Genomic DNA, 14,472 nt, shown 5'->3' with positions numbered 1-14,472 from the left:
CACGAACACCCCAAACTTGAAACCAAAGAAAGAAAAGTGATTTCGAGTAAAGTACAGCACTGTTCACTCCTGACTCTGCTCCATTCCCTAGAAACCATAGTGGTAAGTCAGCAAATCGTGAGGTTCTTCTCTGTCTCTCCCAAATATGTGGAGACGGAATCCCGGGGGCGACCTCGACTTTTATCTGAGGGGCACTGGCCCGAGCCTCTGGGGAGAAAGCAGTGAGGCGGGTAGGGGGACGGGGAGGTAAGAATTCCATGGTTTCCTGTGGGGTCGAGGTCTGAGGCTTTGGTGCACCTCCCAAGCCCCACCTGGCTACAGGGCACTTCACACGCAGAGCAAGGTGGGAGGAGAGACATCAGATTCTCTTCTTCCCTGCCGTGCCTGTGTGCCTCAGGAGACCGACAGCACCCTCATACCCAGACATCACCCTGGAGCTTGGATGGAAAAGCAGCTGTGTTCTGGATTCGATAGGCAGTGGGTCCTGTGAGATCAGAGCAAGGAGAATGTTGGCCCAGCCGTTCGACCCCGAGTAGGATAAAGGAGAGTTTTCTGAGGGGAGTCTACCTTCACGCCTCATCACAAAACATGCAAGAAAGGAGGCGCCATGTAAACGACAAACTCAGAAGTCGGAAGGAAAACAGAATTCGAGGAGCTCTGGAGAATTTGTCACAATGGTGCCACGTTGTGTGACAAGTTGATGAGGCATGCGTTCAAAGAAATGATAGCTCAGAGACAAGGCGAATAAATAAGAGTGCGAGACGGAACGGGAGAGGGCGTGCCCCAGGAGACACATGCGAAGAACGAGATATTCTCACGCCGTTCACAAACGCAGCAGAAACAGCGAGGAGGAGCATGAGACCCAGTCTAACGCCAGATCATTCCCCAAGGAAACCTGAGATGCCCAGAGGCGATCGAATCGCAGACGATTAAAACGGACATGTGTTATAATCGGAGAAGCTAGTAGACATGGAAAACAGACCACAGCGATCCCATGTAATTGCTGGTCGTGAGGATGAATTGACAACGGGCTTCAAAGCTTCCCGGAAAATTTCTGAATTAGTAGAAGGACTGAATCACCGGGTCGGAGAATCACACTGGGTTCGCAAAAGCTGGTATGAAATCCTCAACACCAAGACAGGCGTGAAGAGAATTTCAAGGACAAAGGACAAGAGAATAAGTCGGCCCTAGCTGGGGAGTTGGCGTAAGCCCTGGCTACTGCGGTTTGCTCTCTGCAAAGGACACTGAAACGAAATGATGAAAGAATGAGTGTCTGCTGAATCCTCAGCAAGGAACAGACATTTAAGCGTGGACGAGCTTATGACAGATGATCCCTACCAGGCCTTCCTAAGTAGAAAACTAAATAATGAAAACTACCCAGTTAACAAAGAACCAGAGTGCATAACTCAGGTAACAGAGAAGTCACAGGAAAAGCATGGATCTCACAGAACTCTGAGCAAAAATGAGGTTGGGGTTAGGGTGAGATGTGTTCTCATTTCCATAATTTAAAACACTTACAAAATGAAAACTTCGCATAGGACACCATGTTGGAAGCACAGGCGAGGACCTAGCAGGCCATGGATTGATACCAGTCCACGGACCTGAGGTTGGGGACCCCTGATACGTAACTTCTCCAGAAGGCGCAGGGAGGACAGGCGGGAGGGGTAGGTGTGTTCGCTCTGTCGTGCGTCCTGTTTCCCATCACGTAAAGTTTACCCCACGGGGAGCTCACGATGCCTTGCATTTGTGGATCGAGTCCTCCAGCTCTTGGTGGACCCTCCAAGCCAACACTGTGGTCCATGGCGAGTTATTTTATCCAAGGCTTGAGTCCATGAGAGAAAGGGGACAAGTTTGGGCATCTGGAGAAGGACACGCGATTTGTGTCCTGCTGCAGATGGCCACTTCCTCTGAGCACCTGCGTGGCCAGCTGCATCTGCACGTCCTGAGAGGTCAGAGTTCAACAGGGGTCTTTACTGTGCCCCGTCCGGCAAGGTTTGCTGTCTTCAAGAGTGCTCGTCCCAATTCCTGCCGCCAGGTGGCTTCTCCGTGTCCTCTTGAGGTTGTCTTAGTCTCTGAGACTTTTCTAGGCTTTCAGTGCTTCGGGGCCGGAGATCTGTCTCACCTGCTTCTTCTCACTGCACGCTCTGGGCGGGAGGATGCCCACCATGGAAGCCTCCGAATGAATGAGCGAGTGAGCAGGCAAACGGCGTTCTTGGCCGTCTCTCCATTCTGTTCCTCTCCCCTGAGGATTCCACACCATCACGTTGTAGAGGCTTTTGCCTTACATGGCATCGCTTCAGGCGGGAAGCGTAAATCCTCGCCCAAACCTGTGCGAAACAGGCTTCTTCACATGCAGAGCTGTACATTGCAGTATTCATCATGGCGCTAAGTGATTCTCCCGATGCAACGGTCTGCCGCTTCCGTTATGAGTAACGGTAGTCTGCCTACTGCTCGCTTATTATAACCTAAGAATTGTGCTAAATGCTTCACATAGACATGATCTAAATTATTCCTCCAAGTGACCCTATGAGGGAAGTACTCTTTGTCTATTTTCTACATGAGCAAACAGGCTTACTGATGTTAAGTAACTTGTTAAATAAATGGTAAGCTAGATCTCATATGGAGGTGGCGTGTGATTTGGGCCCAGATCTGTCTGACTCAACACCTGTGCTGATGGCCGCTCCTTGGCACTACTGGCGCGTAGTATTAAAAGTTATCCTTATTTTGCTGCGTCGATTCTCAACCTGGGACAGTTCTGCTCCCCCAGGGGACATTTGTGAATGTCTGGAGACATTTTGGTCGTAATAATTGATGTGTGTGTGGAGGGGATGCTGTTAGGATCTAGTAAATTGAAGCCAAGGAGACCGCTGAACATCCCACAATACCCCGGACAGCCACCACCACGAGGAATTATCTGGCTCCAAAGTCCACAGGGCCGAGGCTCATCAACAGGAGCGAACCTCTTTCGTGGTGATGGATGCAGACAAGCAATGCAACCCCAGCAAGGTGCGTGATTGAGGGTTACCCAGACTCCTTTTAAACAACGTCCGTTGGAAAGTGTGTCTCGCATGTCACTTCTAGGACAAATTCACCTTTGTGGTTGTGATCTCTCATTGGGCCATTGTTGATTTACCTTCCTCATTTGCAAAGTGGGATTTACCAGCCAATACGCATCACTCCACCTCTGCCAGCGCTGTTAGGACACCCAGCTGTCACTCGTCTACCTCGTCGGCTACCTCGTCAACACATTAGAAGAGCAAGTGACAACTCAGAAACCGGGGACTTTCTGGAAAAATTGGCCCCCAACAATGGGCAGGGGCTGAATAATCAGAGGGCTGACATTCCAGGAGCGGGAGGCCTTACCCGGGCAGATGCCAGCGTAAGTGAGCTTACAGAAAATCGGCAGGTCATCCGAAGCACAGTCCAAGGGAGCAATAGAGAGAACATGGCAATAAAATGATCAATGGCTTTGAGGAAAGGCCTGAGCCAAACTATAGATGTTCTTGAAAATCAGACTCAAAAGTTTATGCCTGGCCCAGTGCATCGTAAGGGCCCTGGTGCCTCTTGACTTTCCAGTGGCAGGCCTCCGGGGAGCACCTGCGTTTCTGACTTTTGCAAGTCACCACCTGGCCTCCTTTGGGGAGTGGATCTGGCATCTCCAGACCCAGATGTTGTTGCTCAGCCCTGTGCCCAACTCCAGGGAGGCCGGTTTAGCTCGAGGGCCTTTAATTGTTAATTACAGAGAAGAAGTAGATGGAAGATCTTTTTTAAAGTTTAAAGTAACTAATACAGTTTTTAAGACTTTACTCCTGGTCTGCAGTTCTAGCGAAGCTCTCTTGGAATGTAAAGTCCCACCTTCTACAACCTTCGGCGGAAGTGCTAACTTTCTTTCCAACACCTCTGTCCTTTTGATGCGGAAGTGCTAACTTTCTTTCCAACACCTCTGTCCTTTTGATCACTCCTTCGCAGAAGCCCAGGCTAAGCCTTTCTGCAAGGAGTCCCCCTCCCAAGGCAGACCCGACACTAGCGACCGCCCTCCGCCACACCACACGATGCTTTTCCATTGCTGTGTGTCTCCGAGGCCCCACTGCTGATGACCACTCGACAAAAGGAAGCCTGCTCCACAGAAATACTGACCGTAGGAGAAGTACACGCCTCTGGGGCATTTCTTAACAAGGCAAGGAATACGAATAGTCATATTAAACTGACATCTCCTCACCTCCTGTTAGAAACCAGGCTCCGAGTTTAGCATGCATGAATCCGTGCAAAGCTCCCAACAGCCCAGGGAAGAAGGTCAGTTCCTATTATACTTATTATTTTTTAAAAAGTCTTAGCTAAAAGAGTAGAAAACTTACGTCCATCTAAAAACCTGCATGCAGATGTTGATAGCGGGTTTACTCATAATTGCCAAATCTTGGAAACAACCAAGATGTCCCCCAGTAGGGTAACGGGTAAATAAACCATGGTCCATCCAGACAATAGAATATTTCTCAGCACTAAAATTAAATGAGCTACGAAGCCATGAAAGACGTGGAGGAACATTACATGCATGTGACTAAGTGAAAGAAGCTGATCTGAGAAGTACTGTATGAGTCCGACTATATGACATTCTGGAAAAGGAGAAACTATGGAGGCAGCACAGAGATCAGTGTTTGTCAGGCGTTAAGGGAGTCGGAGGGGTAAATGGGTGGGACACAGGAGTTTGGGGGCAGTGAAAACACTCTGCATGATACCATGATGGTGGACACATGTCATTGTACGTCTGTTCAAACTCAGACAATGCATAGTACTGAGAGTGAACCCTAATGGACTCGGGTGACGATGATGAGTCAATGTCGGTTCCCCGGTTGTTATGAGTGTGCCACTCCGGTGGGTGTTCTTGATAACGAGAGGCTGTGTGTGGGGGGAAAATGGGAATTCTCTGTGCCTTCTGCTCGGTTTTGCTGTGAACCCAAAACTGCTCTAAAAATACGGTCTATACAAATCGTCTAAGAAATATTAATTGAGAACTAAATGGAAATGTTGGTTTTTAAGATGCATGTAGATCATCCTTCTAGTTTTATTTGGATCGCCATGAAATTCACAAGTTAGTTATATAATATACACAAGGTGTCTCTCTTTGTCTTTGGCAATCTGAAAAGTATTCTACAATTCCACAGCAATATGCTCATAACACAGTTTTCCTAACATTCGTTGAACTCTCCCGACTGCCTACAGGTTTTCATCTGTTAGTTTCCTCTGATTTAGAGTTTAGGAGATTCGCTTTGTGGGGAATATTGCAAGTATTTTGAGAGACTTTAAGTTCAAGGGAATTTCCTTTGATTCAAACAATATGTTTTAAAAATCACTCTCGTGTTTGTGATAATTTAATGAGAGATTCGTATTAACGGCATCGCCCTTCCAACTCTGGAAGACACGTAAGTTTAACTGACAATATGGAGACAGTGAAATTCCAAACCGTAGTAAAAAACTAAATAAATAAACACATGAAAACTCAGCCTTCGTGCGTTAAGACATTTCCATACAAAAGATGAGATCACGTGATGCAAAAGACCGTAGCAACCACGTTAGCCACCAGCTGTCTCTAAGCTCAGGCTCTTCCCTGCTCATTCCAATTGCATCTTCCTGTCACTCAGATTGAGAGGCTCAGCCAAGTACTCAAGGAAAACCTCACAGAGTGACTTCCCACGTGGATGATGGTGTCTCTTTGCCGGTAGATCTGTTGACTGGAGGACTGTCTATACTTCTACATTTTTCCTGCATCTTTTTTCCAAATTGTCAAGTTGCTCCGGTATTATAAAAATTGTTTCTTTTCCCTCTTTAAACTCTCAAAGTTTTTCCATTTCTCCATTTGCCATTTTTTATTTTATTTTATTTTAGTTTAGTTCCGTATCAGTCTATTGGTTTCTTCATACTAAGTTTGAATTTCAGTTTGGTCCACTCTCAGAGATGAATGAGAATTTTTCTTGACTCTACTTATTCGAGTGGCAATGCTTTTTAGTCTTTCTGTCATTTTCCTCCCCATTTTATGAGCATTTTTTCTTATTCTTGTATCATCCCAGTGAGATATTATCAAGAGGAAACATGACGAAAGTATCTTTCATTGAGAACTTTCTTCTCCCCCCATTTAGATGTGAGTTAAGATAACAGAGATAGAGCCTCAACTCTGAAGATATTTAAGTTAAATATTGGGGCTTCGCGTGTTCTTTGCTAAAGCAGGAAGTGTCGTGACCCCTCTCCCCCCATTTAGATGTGAGTTAAGATAACAGAGACAGAGCCTCAACTCTGAAGATATTGTAAGTTAAATATTGGGGCTTCACGTGTTCTTTGCTAAAGCGGGAAGTGTCGTGACCCCCCGTTCAAGCCAAGTCTCCCCGCCTCGCCTTCTCTGTCTCTGCGGTATTTCTCACCCACTGACCCACTGCTCCCAGCTCCGTGGAGCAGAAGCTGCTGTGCCTCGGTGACCACCGCACTCTGGGCAGAGAACAGAATGAGGATTGGTGTAAAGTGGTTGCTCATGACATCTTTGTTGAGAGAAAGAGAGTAGGTAGGAAAAAATCAGGCAGAAAGGGAGGTCTTTGACTAAAAAACGATGCGATCAGATCTGATTCAGTCCGACGTCTCCAAAGAGAGGTGCTCCATGCTGACCCCAGACCTGATTCCTTGACACCTCGGGCACTTCCACGCCTTCCCCCCACTTTCCTCATCCCCTCAGTGTTAGCCTGACTCAGAGTAACAACACAAATTGGGGGTGTTTTAGCTCCCTAGGGCTATCAAACAAATTACCACAAAATTGGTGGCTGAAAACAACAGAAATTTATTCTCTTATACTTTTAGAGGCCAAAAGTCTGAGGCCAAAACATGTCAGCAGGACGACACTCTCTCTGAAGTATTAGAGAACCCTTCCTTGCCTCTCCCAGCTTCTGGGGTGACTCTCGGCTTTCCGTGACACATGGCAGTGTGGCTGCAATCTCTGCTTCTGTTACGAGGGATGCAAGGCAACCCACTCCACGGGAAGAAGTTTCTGTTAAGGATTTCTTTGTTCCTGGACTGTGTGGGGGGTGAGGCTATATGTCCCGTGCAGGTTTGGAGGGAAGTGTTTTCTCTTAGAGGCAGACACAGCGACAGCCAGCAAAGCACCAGGGTCACTGGGACACGGTCTATGTTTCCAAGTTTCTCTTCCCATGTTACGATTCCGTCTCTATAACCTCTGTCTTCATGAAACGCAAGAGGATCCTCTGTAGACTCACAGCGATTCTAGAGAGGCAATAAGGTAAAATCAGGTGTGGCCTCCCCAATATTTACATCACTGGATTCAGTCAAGGGGTCTCTGGCCCGGGGTTCCTGGTGGTCATCGTGTGTGAAAGAGTCCGGACAATCTAGGGCTGGGAACCACAGGGTGGAAGTGTGCATCCAGTAGAGCCAGCAGCGAGGTACGGCCGTGCAAACATCCCCAAGGATGGAGATTAGAGCAAGACAAACCTCTGGACTGTCTGGGCTGTGAGCACGTCGAAAAGTAGATGCTGCCCAGGTGATCTTGAGCTTGGTAGGTCGTAAGCTGCAGCGTGCACAGATCACGAGCTTCCCAGAACACGGGAGGAAGCCTGGATACATCAGAAAACATCGTCGGGGCAACCCCGGATCTACTTACTGATGACGAAAATGATGAAAAACTCTAGTGCGAATCAGGATACGTATAAACGTGATTGATGACAATGAGACGATTTTGTACCTTAGGAGTGATTTGTTGTAATGGTCACTGACTTGTTTACTGTTGTTGTTTGGAGTCTTTCTTTGTGCCTTCGAGTGTATTTAAAAAATCCGAAGTTGATAACACCAGCCTTTCCAAGAGTCTAAAGGCCCGTGATCTGACGGCCTCAGTCCACCTTTGTCTTGATCTCTGTTAATACCCCATCTCGGTGAGTAACCCGTCCACTTCATTGCTCTTCAGGGAGCGTGGCATTTCCTGAAAGCATCATGGTCTTCCTGACCTCCTGGACTTTCACATGCTGCACCACCCTGCTGTCCAGCCCATCCTTGCTTTTCCCGTTCAGCACGGGGAGGCCACGTGAGCTTTGGGGTGCTCCTGGACACGGCACTCTGGGAAAGGGCCATCGATGCTAAACCAGACTTGAGAGTGTTTGATCCACCTCTGCACCTCCCGGCCCCACCCAGAGCCTGCATCTACTGCATCTAAATATAGAACAGTACTGCCTGGCTTAGCTGAATTGGCCTTTTCTAAAAAAGTAATGACTTTGGTCTGCTGGGAAATATTCTGAAAGTTAATATCCCAGAGTGTCAGAGAGAAAATGAACAAAGAATTGCTTCCAGTCAGCTCAAATACATAATGATTTTGTGATGTTTCCTAATTACATTTTTTATTGAAAAATGTGTCTAGATGTTCGCATCTCCAAGAGCACAGCCACAAAGAACTATATGATCTGGAAGCTTCCGGGTTGCGAATTTTGTCATTTCTTTTCAAATATGTTTCTTTCGAATTTAACATTTTTTTTATGAAAATAGTGATATGATAATGCAGTTTACAATAGATATTGATTAAGTCTTTTTTTGTGGATGAATTACTTTCTGATGAATAACTCTGATCAAGAGTTACTCTCAATGCACAGTATTCACATTAATATAATCCAAGTATAGATGGTTCTACATTAATAAAGTGACAGTATTTGAAAGCAGATGAGTCAAACAGAATAATGTAACATAGAAGGCAGCAGGGACTTCTCTCGCTTCTGGACTTTGTTCCGGAAAATCGAATTCAAAATACCACGTACTTTTAAAAACTAGTGTCACATAGCTTTTTTTTCCTTTCTTTTCTTTTCTTTTTTTTTTTAGACAGCAGTGAATTCACTTTCAACAGATTTTCTGGCTAAGATAAGTGGCTAAAAATGGTTTTCTTTTTAACCATTTTGACCTAGTTGTGCTTGGCTGCACTTTCCACAAAGAAAAAGAAAAAGAAAAAGAAAAAGAAAAAAGAAAAACAAAGGAGCCCATACAAATCTTAGAAAAAGAATTTCATATCACCCCGAACCAAGATTCAGTACCGTTTCCGGGGAAGTCCTTTTAATTTCTTACTTATTGGAGAACTTGGTTTCACATTGAGGAATTGCTGTCGACTGGACTGTCATGAGGTCCCCCATTTTTTTTTTTTTTTTGCTTTAATGTTAGAGTCATAGGCCCAGCAAAGGCCTGGCACAGAGTGGGTATTCTGCAAACGTAGCTTTCAATGAAAAACGCAAAAGAAAAGATATATAATAGATACCTGGTAATAAAGATCGCATCTTTGCAATCCATTCAGCAATGTAATACATATCACCCAGTGGGCCGGAGACAATAAGCCAGTGCTAATTAAAGTCAGCTGGCATTCACAATTTTGAGAAGTGCTTAACTGGATGCTTTCTACTGGTCACCTTGTTAGATGGAAATTTTCCTCCCAAAATAACATGAGGGCCGTTATTGTGGTTATTTTTAAGGCAATGCTTCCACAGGGTGAGTAATGAAAGCAAAACCTATCAGAATATAGTGAAATGTAATTTTTTTGGAAACGGTGAGCTTCCCTTATTATTAGAAAATTGCATGGTATTTCATTGAATAAATGTGATCCACTGCACGAGGTAGGTACTGATGTTGGTCTTTCATCGCTCCAAACAACGCGGCTAGGCACACCCTCGGGTACGCGCTGTTTCCCTTACCTGTGAGCTCCCGTCAGAGCATCGCCAAGTCGAAGGCTATGTGCTTTTTACATTTGGGGAATATCTCCATGTTACTCTTCAAAACAGTGATATTGAAGAATGCTTCGAACAGCAACGCGTAAGAGTGAGTTCTCCACACTACTGCCAACGTTTATCAAGTTCCTTAAATTTTTTGATAATCTAATAATTGAAAATGGTGTGGCATTTAGTTTTTATTGTATTTTTTAAATAAGTAACATTGACTTTTTAAATGTATTTGAAAGTATTTTTCACAGTTATTGCCTAATTTTTTTATTAGGTTGTTTTTTTTAAATTTGTTTTTGCTAATTTGTGAGAGCCGTGTATGTCTTAAAGATATTACCTCTTTGTCTGTGACATGTGTTATAAATATTTTCCTAGTTTATATATTTGCTTTTACTTTATTGCTGGTATTTATTTTGCCATACAGTAAATTTTATATTTTTTTATGTAGTCAAATATCATATTTGTCAGTGTAATTTAAGTTTGGGACTTTGTTTCAAGTGTCTCTCCTACTCTGAGGCTATTTGTTAAATTTCCAAGTCCTCTTTTAATATATTTAAGGTCCAAATTTTAACATTTCATTCTTATTTTCATCTGGGGTTTATTTTGATGTAAGCAGTAAAGTATGCATCTAAGTTTATTATTTTTCCCAGAGGCTAAATAGATACAACACATATGTGTATTACACATAGTTTCATAGCATCGCATGTTTATGAAGGTAAGGAACTGCACAGGGCTAAGAGAGATGCATTATTTTTTAAAATAACATGTCTTATGAAATATTTAGAATTTCAGAATGATAAAGCCCAAAGAAAGGAAAGTGTGAGATAGGCTGTTGTTACGAACTGAATGTTTGTGTCCCTCCCCCAACTCATGCATTGAAGCCCCACCCCCAGTGTGATGACATGTGGATATGGGGCCCTTGGGAGATAATTAGAGCTAGATGATGTCCTGAGGTCAGGCCCGTGATATGATGGGATTAATGCCTTTATAAAAAGAGACACCAACGAGTTTGGTCCCTCTCTACCCATTCATTCTCTGCACCAAAGCCATATGAACACACGGCAAGAAGGCTGCCGTATGCAAGTCAGGAGGAGAGTCCTCACCGGACGCTGACCATGCTGACACCCAGTTCCAGAACTGTGAGAAAATAAGTTTCTGTTATTTTCATTATTCAAACCACTCAGACGATGATGTTTTGTAATGGCATCCCAAGCAGGCTAAGACAGATGTCTCATGTATTTATCAGCTAAAATAAGTCCAGATAATGTCTAAATTAAAATAGAAGGAATAGGGATTAGACATAAGAAAGAACTTTCTGACAATTAGACTAACCAAATACTAGAATGAGCTACGGAGGGTTTCCTGAAAACCACCTTGGTAGGGAGGGGTTGGGGGCTGGAAGATGAAACGACCAACTCCCCTTACTCCTGGGATTCAAACACCTGCTTGCAGAGCGGGGGCTTGACCATTTGATTCCTTAAGTTTATTTTCTCCTCGGCGACTTACATATTAGATGACGTCAAATTTAATATTTTTATTTAATGTTTCCGTGAAGTCATTGATCAACTGGTTTATGACTACTCTTTACCTTAGGATTTAATGTTTCAGAAAAACTTTCATGGACATCATAATTAGTTCAGTGACATGGACGCTCCTTCAAGGTGTTCGAATCCATTAAATGAAACAAGGGAGAGCTGAATTTTGTCAAGATATTTGCATTTAAAAAAAATAGCTGATTTTTACTCCTATTGCTTGAGTGTTGAAAAATCAAGTTAGACCCCAAGTTAAAAATATATATGTACATCTACAGACTCAATCATTTGTCTTCGATTACACAACAATTCAGTGGTAGGTTGATATTAAACTCACAGCCTCTATAAGTCTGGCTCGTATGTAACCAGCTTTTTCCTATGTAGGAAAACTTACAGAGAGAATTCTGGGATGCATGGATGTCATATTTGAATAAAGTTCTTTTTTATTTTTATTTTTTGCATCGGCTCATTGGTTTTCTTAGTAGATTTGGGGTCCAGGGGAGCCATTAAGGACTGAGTTCGTGCGTTGCTGCTCTGCCGAGGGCCCCCCAGCCATAGAGAACCTTTCCTTCCTTCCAAGTGCCCACAAGCTTTCAAGTAATGACTGGGGAGAAACTGTGATTTATAGCTGTGAACATAGAAAATCACTTGGAGGTAGTCAGAAAGGAGAGATTCAGAAGATACATGGCATTAGAAGCTACATCAGAAAAATAAAATCTAAATATAAATAATTGTGAGCTATTTTATTATTCCTTCAATTTCCCATCCGAAAGAACAAAAATGAAACCAATAGTGGGAACAAAAATCTGCCTGCAGTCCCAACTGGGACTTATTTATGATAAACTTTATTTATGATAAAGCCTCTGGGTCTATGTGTTGAACTTCTCCATACCCACATCCTGACGAAGATCACACGGTTTTAAAACCACCAGTGCGTACCAACGAGCAGATAAAATCAATGAGGGCCAATGACTCTCAATATCCTGAGAAAAATGCGTTGTTGGAGGAAGCCTGTCAAAACAACTCAATTCTGGTTACACGGCTGCCCATCAGAGTCACCTGGGAACATCAGTGCTAGTTAGTGTCCCTCTCTGTCTAGTCAGGGAAAACTCCATTGTGAGGCACTGGTGGTTTGGAACCTGGTGATTGGTAAGATCAGGTTGACGTGCCAGCCATTAGCAAGGCAACTAGGCTAACTGCTGCTGGGCACATGGGAATTTTAGCTACTTCGCCCAGGGATACCCTAGGGGCACAGGGATGCAGAAATGGCTGATGAGATCGACACATAATCCTTCCCTTGTGACACGCACTCTGTTCTACCTACCAGTTCTTCTGACTGCCCTCGCCACTCCATTAAGGCACCTCACACAGGCTCCAGAGCACAAAGGTCCCCATTCATCAGCGTTGAAAAACGAAGGCATTTTTCTTCAACGCCGATGCTACTGGTCCTCACTGGAAAAGCTTCCTCCTCCAGCTCTCTGAATCGTGCACTGGTAAGTTATGGTTCCTTAGTTCAGGGTAGTTGTTTCTTGTGAATGGCCAAATCATGTGGTAGGTATTCTATTCAACAAGGCAGACACAGCTGGAACAACCTGGCATCCCCAACAGCTCACGAGGCCTGGACCCCGGGACATGGAGCTGGAAGGCAGTTCTATATCTAAACAGCTCCAGAGATCACAGAAGCCATGGTTCACCCATCTCGGTTCTAATTCTCTGTTCACCTCTGTTTTTGTTCCTTTGCTTTTGTCTTGTAATTAAAAAGTTGCACTGGAGGATTTAAACAGGGAAGGAAGACTTTATTCAAGGCAATTGTGGTAAGGGAGAGAGTCTATTACAATAGGGAGAGAGACTGAACTCGATTCCACTGAAACAGAAGATGGTTTTTAAGCGTGGGGAATGGGGGCGAGCTAGTCGGAAAGTACTGCAGGGTACTGTGAGGTGGTTGGCCAGTGCGGGTAGGCCACCTGGGTGTGCTAATCGGTGTTTACCGGAGCTAGGCTCCCGCCTCCCATAGAGACTGAGAGATGGGGGCGCTCTGTCCTCCTTGATAATCACATTTCAAAGGCATGGGCCCTATAGGTCCCTGCAAAAGACATTTTCTGGGTTGTAGAACTGGCAAGAGAGTAGAATAAGATCTACATCTCAAAGGGGCGGGAAAAGGGTTCAGAACAGCCAGTTTTCTCAAGTAGGTGTTCTAGGGACAGGGAAGCCAGGGGCTGGAGTCAGGAAGAAGCCTGCCCAGAGCTTGATCAAGCCGAGGACAGAATGAAGGCTGCTTCAGTCCGTGCACGTCGTGCTTCTCCCACCTGCGATCAAAGCCCCGCTCTCCGTCCCCGTCCTCTACCCACAACCCCAATGTGTCCTTCCCCTCTCTCTCTCTCCCCACCCTCCTCGCTTGCCCTCGCTCTCTCTCTTCTGGCAAATACTGTCTTCCTTCCAGTCCCACTTCCACGGGAAACCTTCCTGCAGCCCCGCACCTCCACCCCCTCGTCATGCTGGTACTGTCCCCTACTGCCTGTCCCCTCCCCAAGACACGACCATTCGTTACTACCCATCTTTCCCCCAAGACTCAAAGTCTCCGGTTCCAAGCCCACCCTGTTGTCTCTGAATTCCTGAGACCCCACCTGTCACTTGAGCACACAGTGGGAATTCAATCGATACCTGCTGATGGGTAAAACCTGCATAAATGCTGGTTTTATTCAATTGTGTAGAGAAAACATTTTAACATGGCAAGCTTTCCAGAACAGGAAACCGATTCACGGGGAAGTGTTTGCAGGGAATGTTGTTTGAATCTCCCTTGCTCTCACATATCACACGGCTGATGTTAACATCCTAGGGGGATCATGTGGGCTTCCGCTCAAGTTTAGAAATCCTTCCTAACATATGCTATATTTGTCCATCACATTACAGTTTATATAAATGGTCTGCATGACCTCATTTGATTTTTTACAACTATCCTGCATAATAAAAGACACAAGACCTTTCATCTGCATTTAAGGCTATGCTGCTACACAAAGCCAGATGCTGTCTATGGCCACGCCACCCTGAACGAGCCCGTTCCTGTCTGATCTGGGAAGCTAAGCAGCGTCGGGCCTGGTTAGTGCTTGGATGGGAGGCCACCTAGGAAGACCAGGTGCTGTAGGCGTAAAAAAAAAAAAAGCAAACAAACAAATAAACAAACAAAAAACAAAGCTAGAGGCTCACTCACG

General features: G+C 44.8%; 1 pseudogene; it reads left to right on the top strand.

The window, feature by feature from the left end:
* The first annotated feature begins 14,289 nt into the window (after positions 1–14,289).
* LOC112484117 lies at positions 14,290–14,408 on the top strand (annotated as a pseudogene).
* Positions 14,409–14,472: the final 64 nt, after the last annotated feature.

The sequence above is a fragment of the Pteropus alecto genome, unplaced genomic scaffold (assembly GCF_000325575.1).
Source record: "Pteropus alecto unplaced genomic scaffold, ASM32557v1 scaffold137, whole genome shotgun sequence".
Lineage (NCBI taxonomy): Eukaryota > Metazoa > Chordata > Mammalia > Chiroptera > Pteropodidae > Pteropus > Pteropus alecto.
Note: the sequence above shows the minus strand (reverse complement) of the source record. Positions and strands in the feature narration are given on the sequence as shown.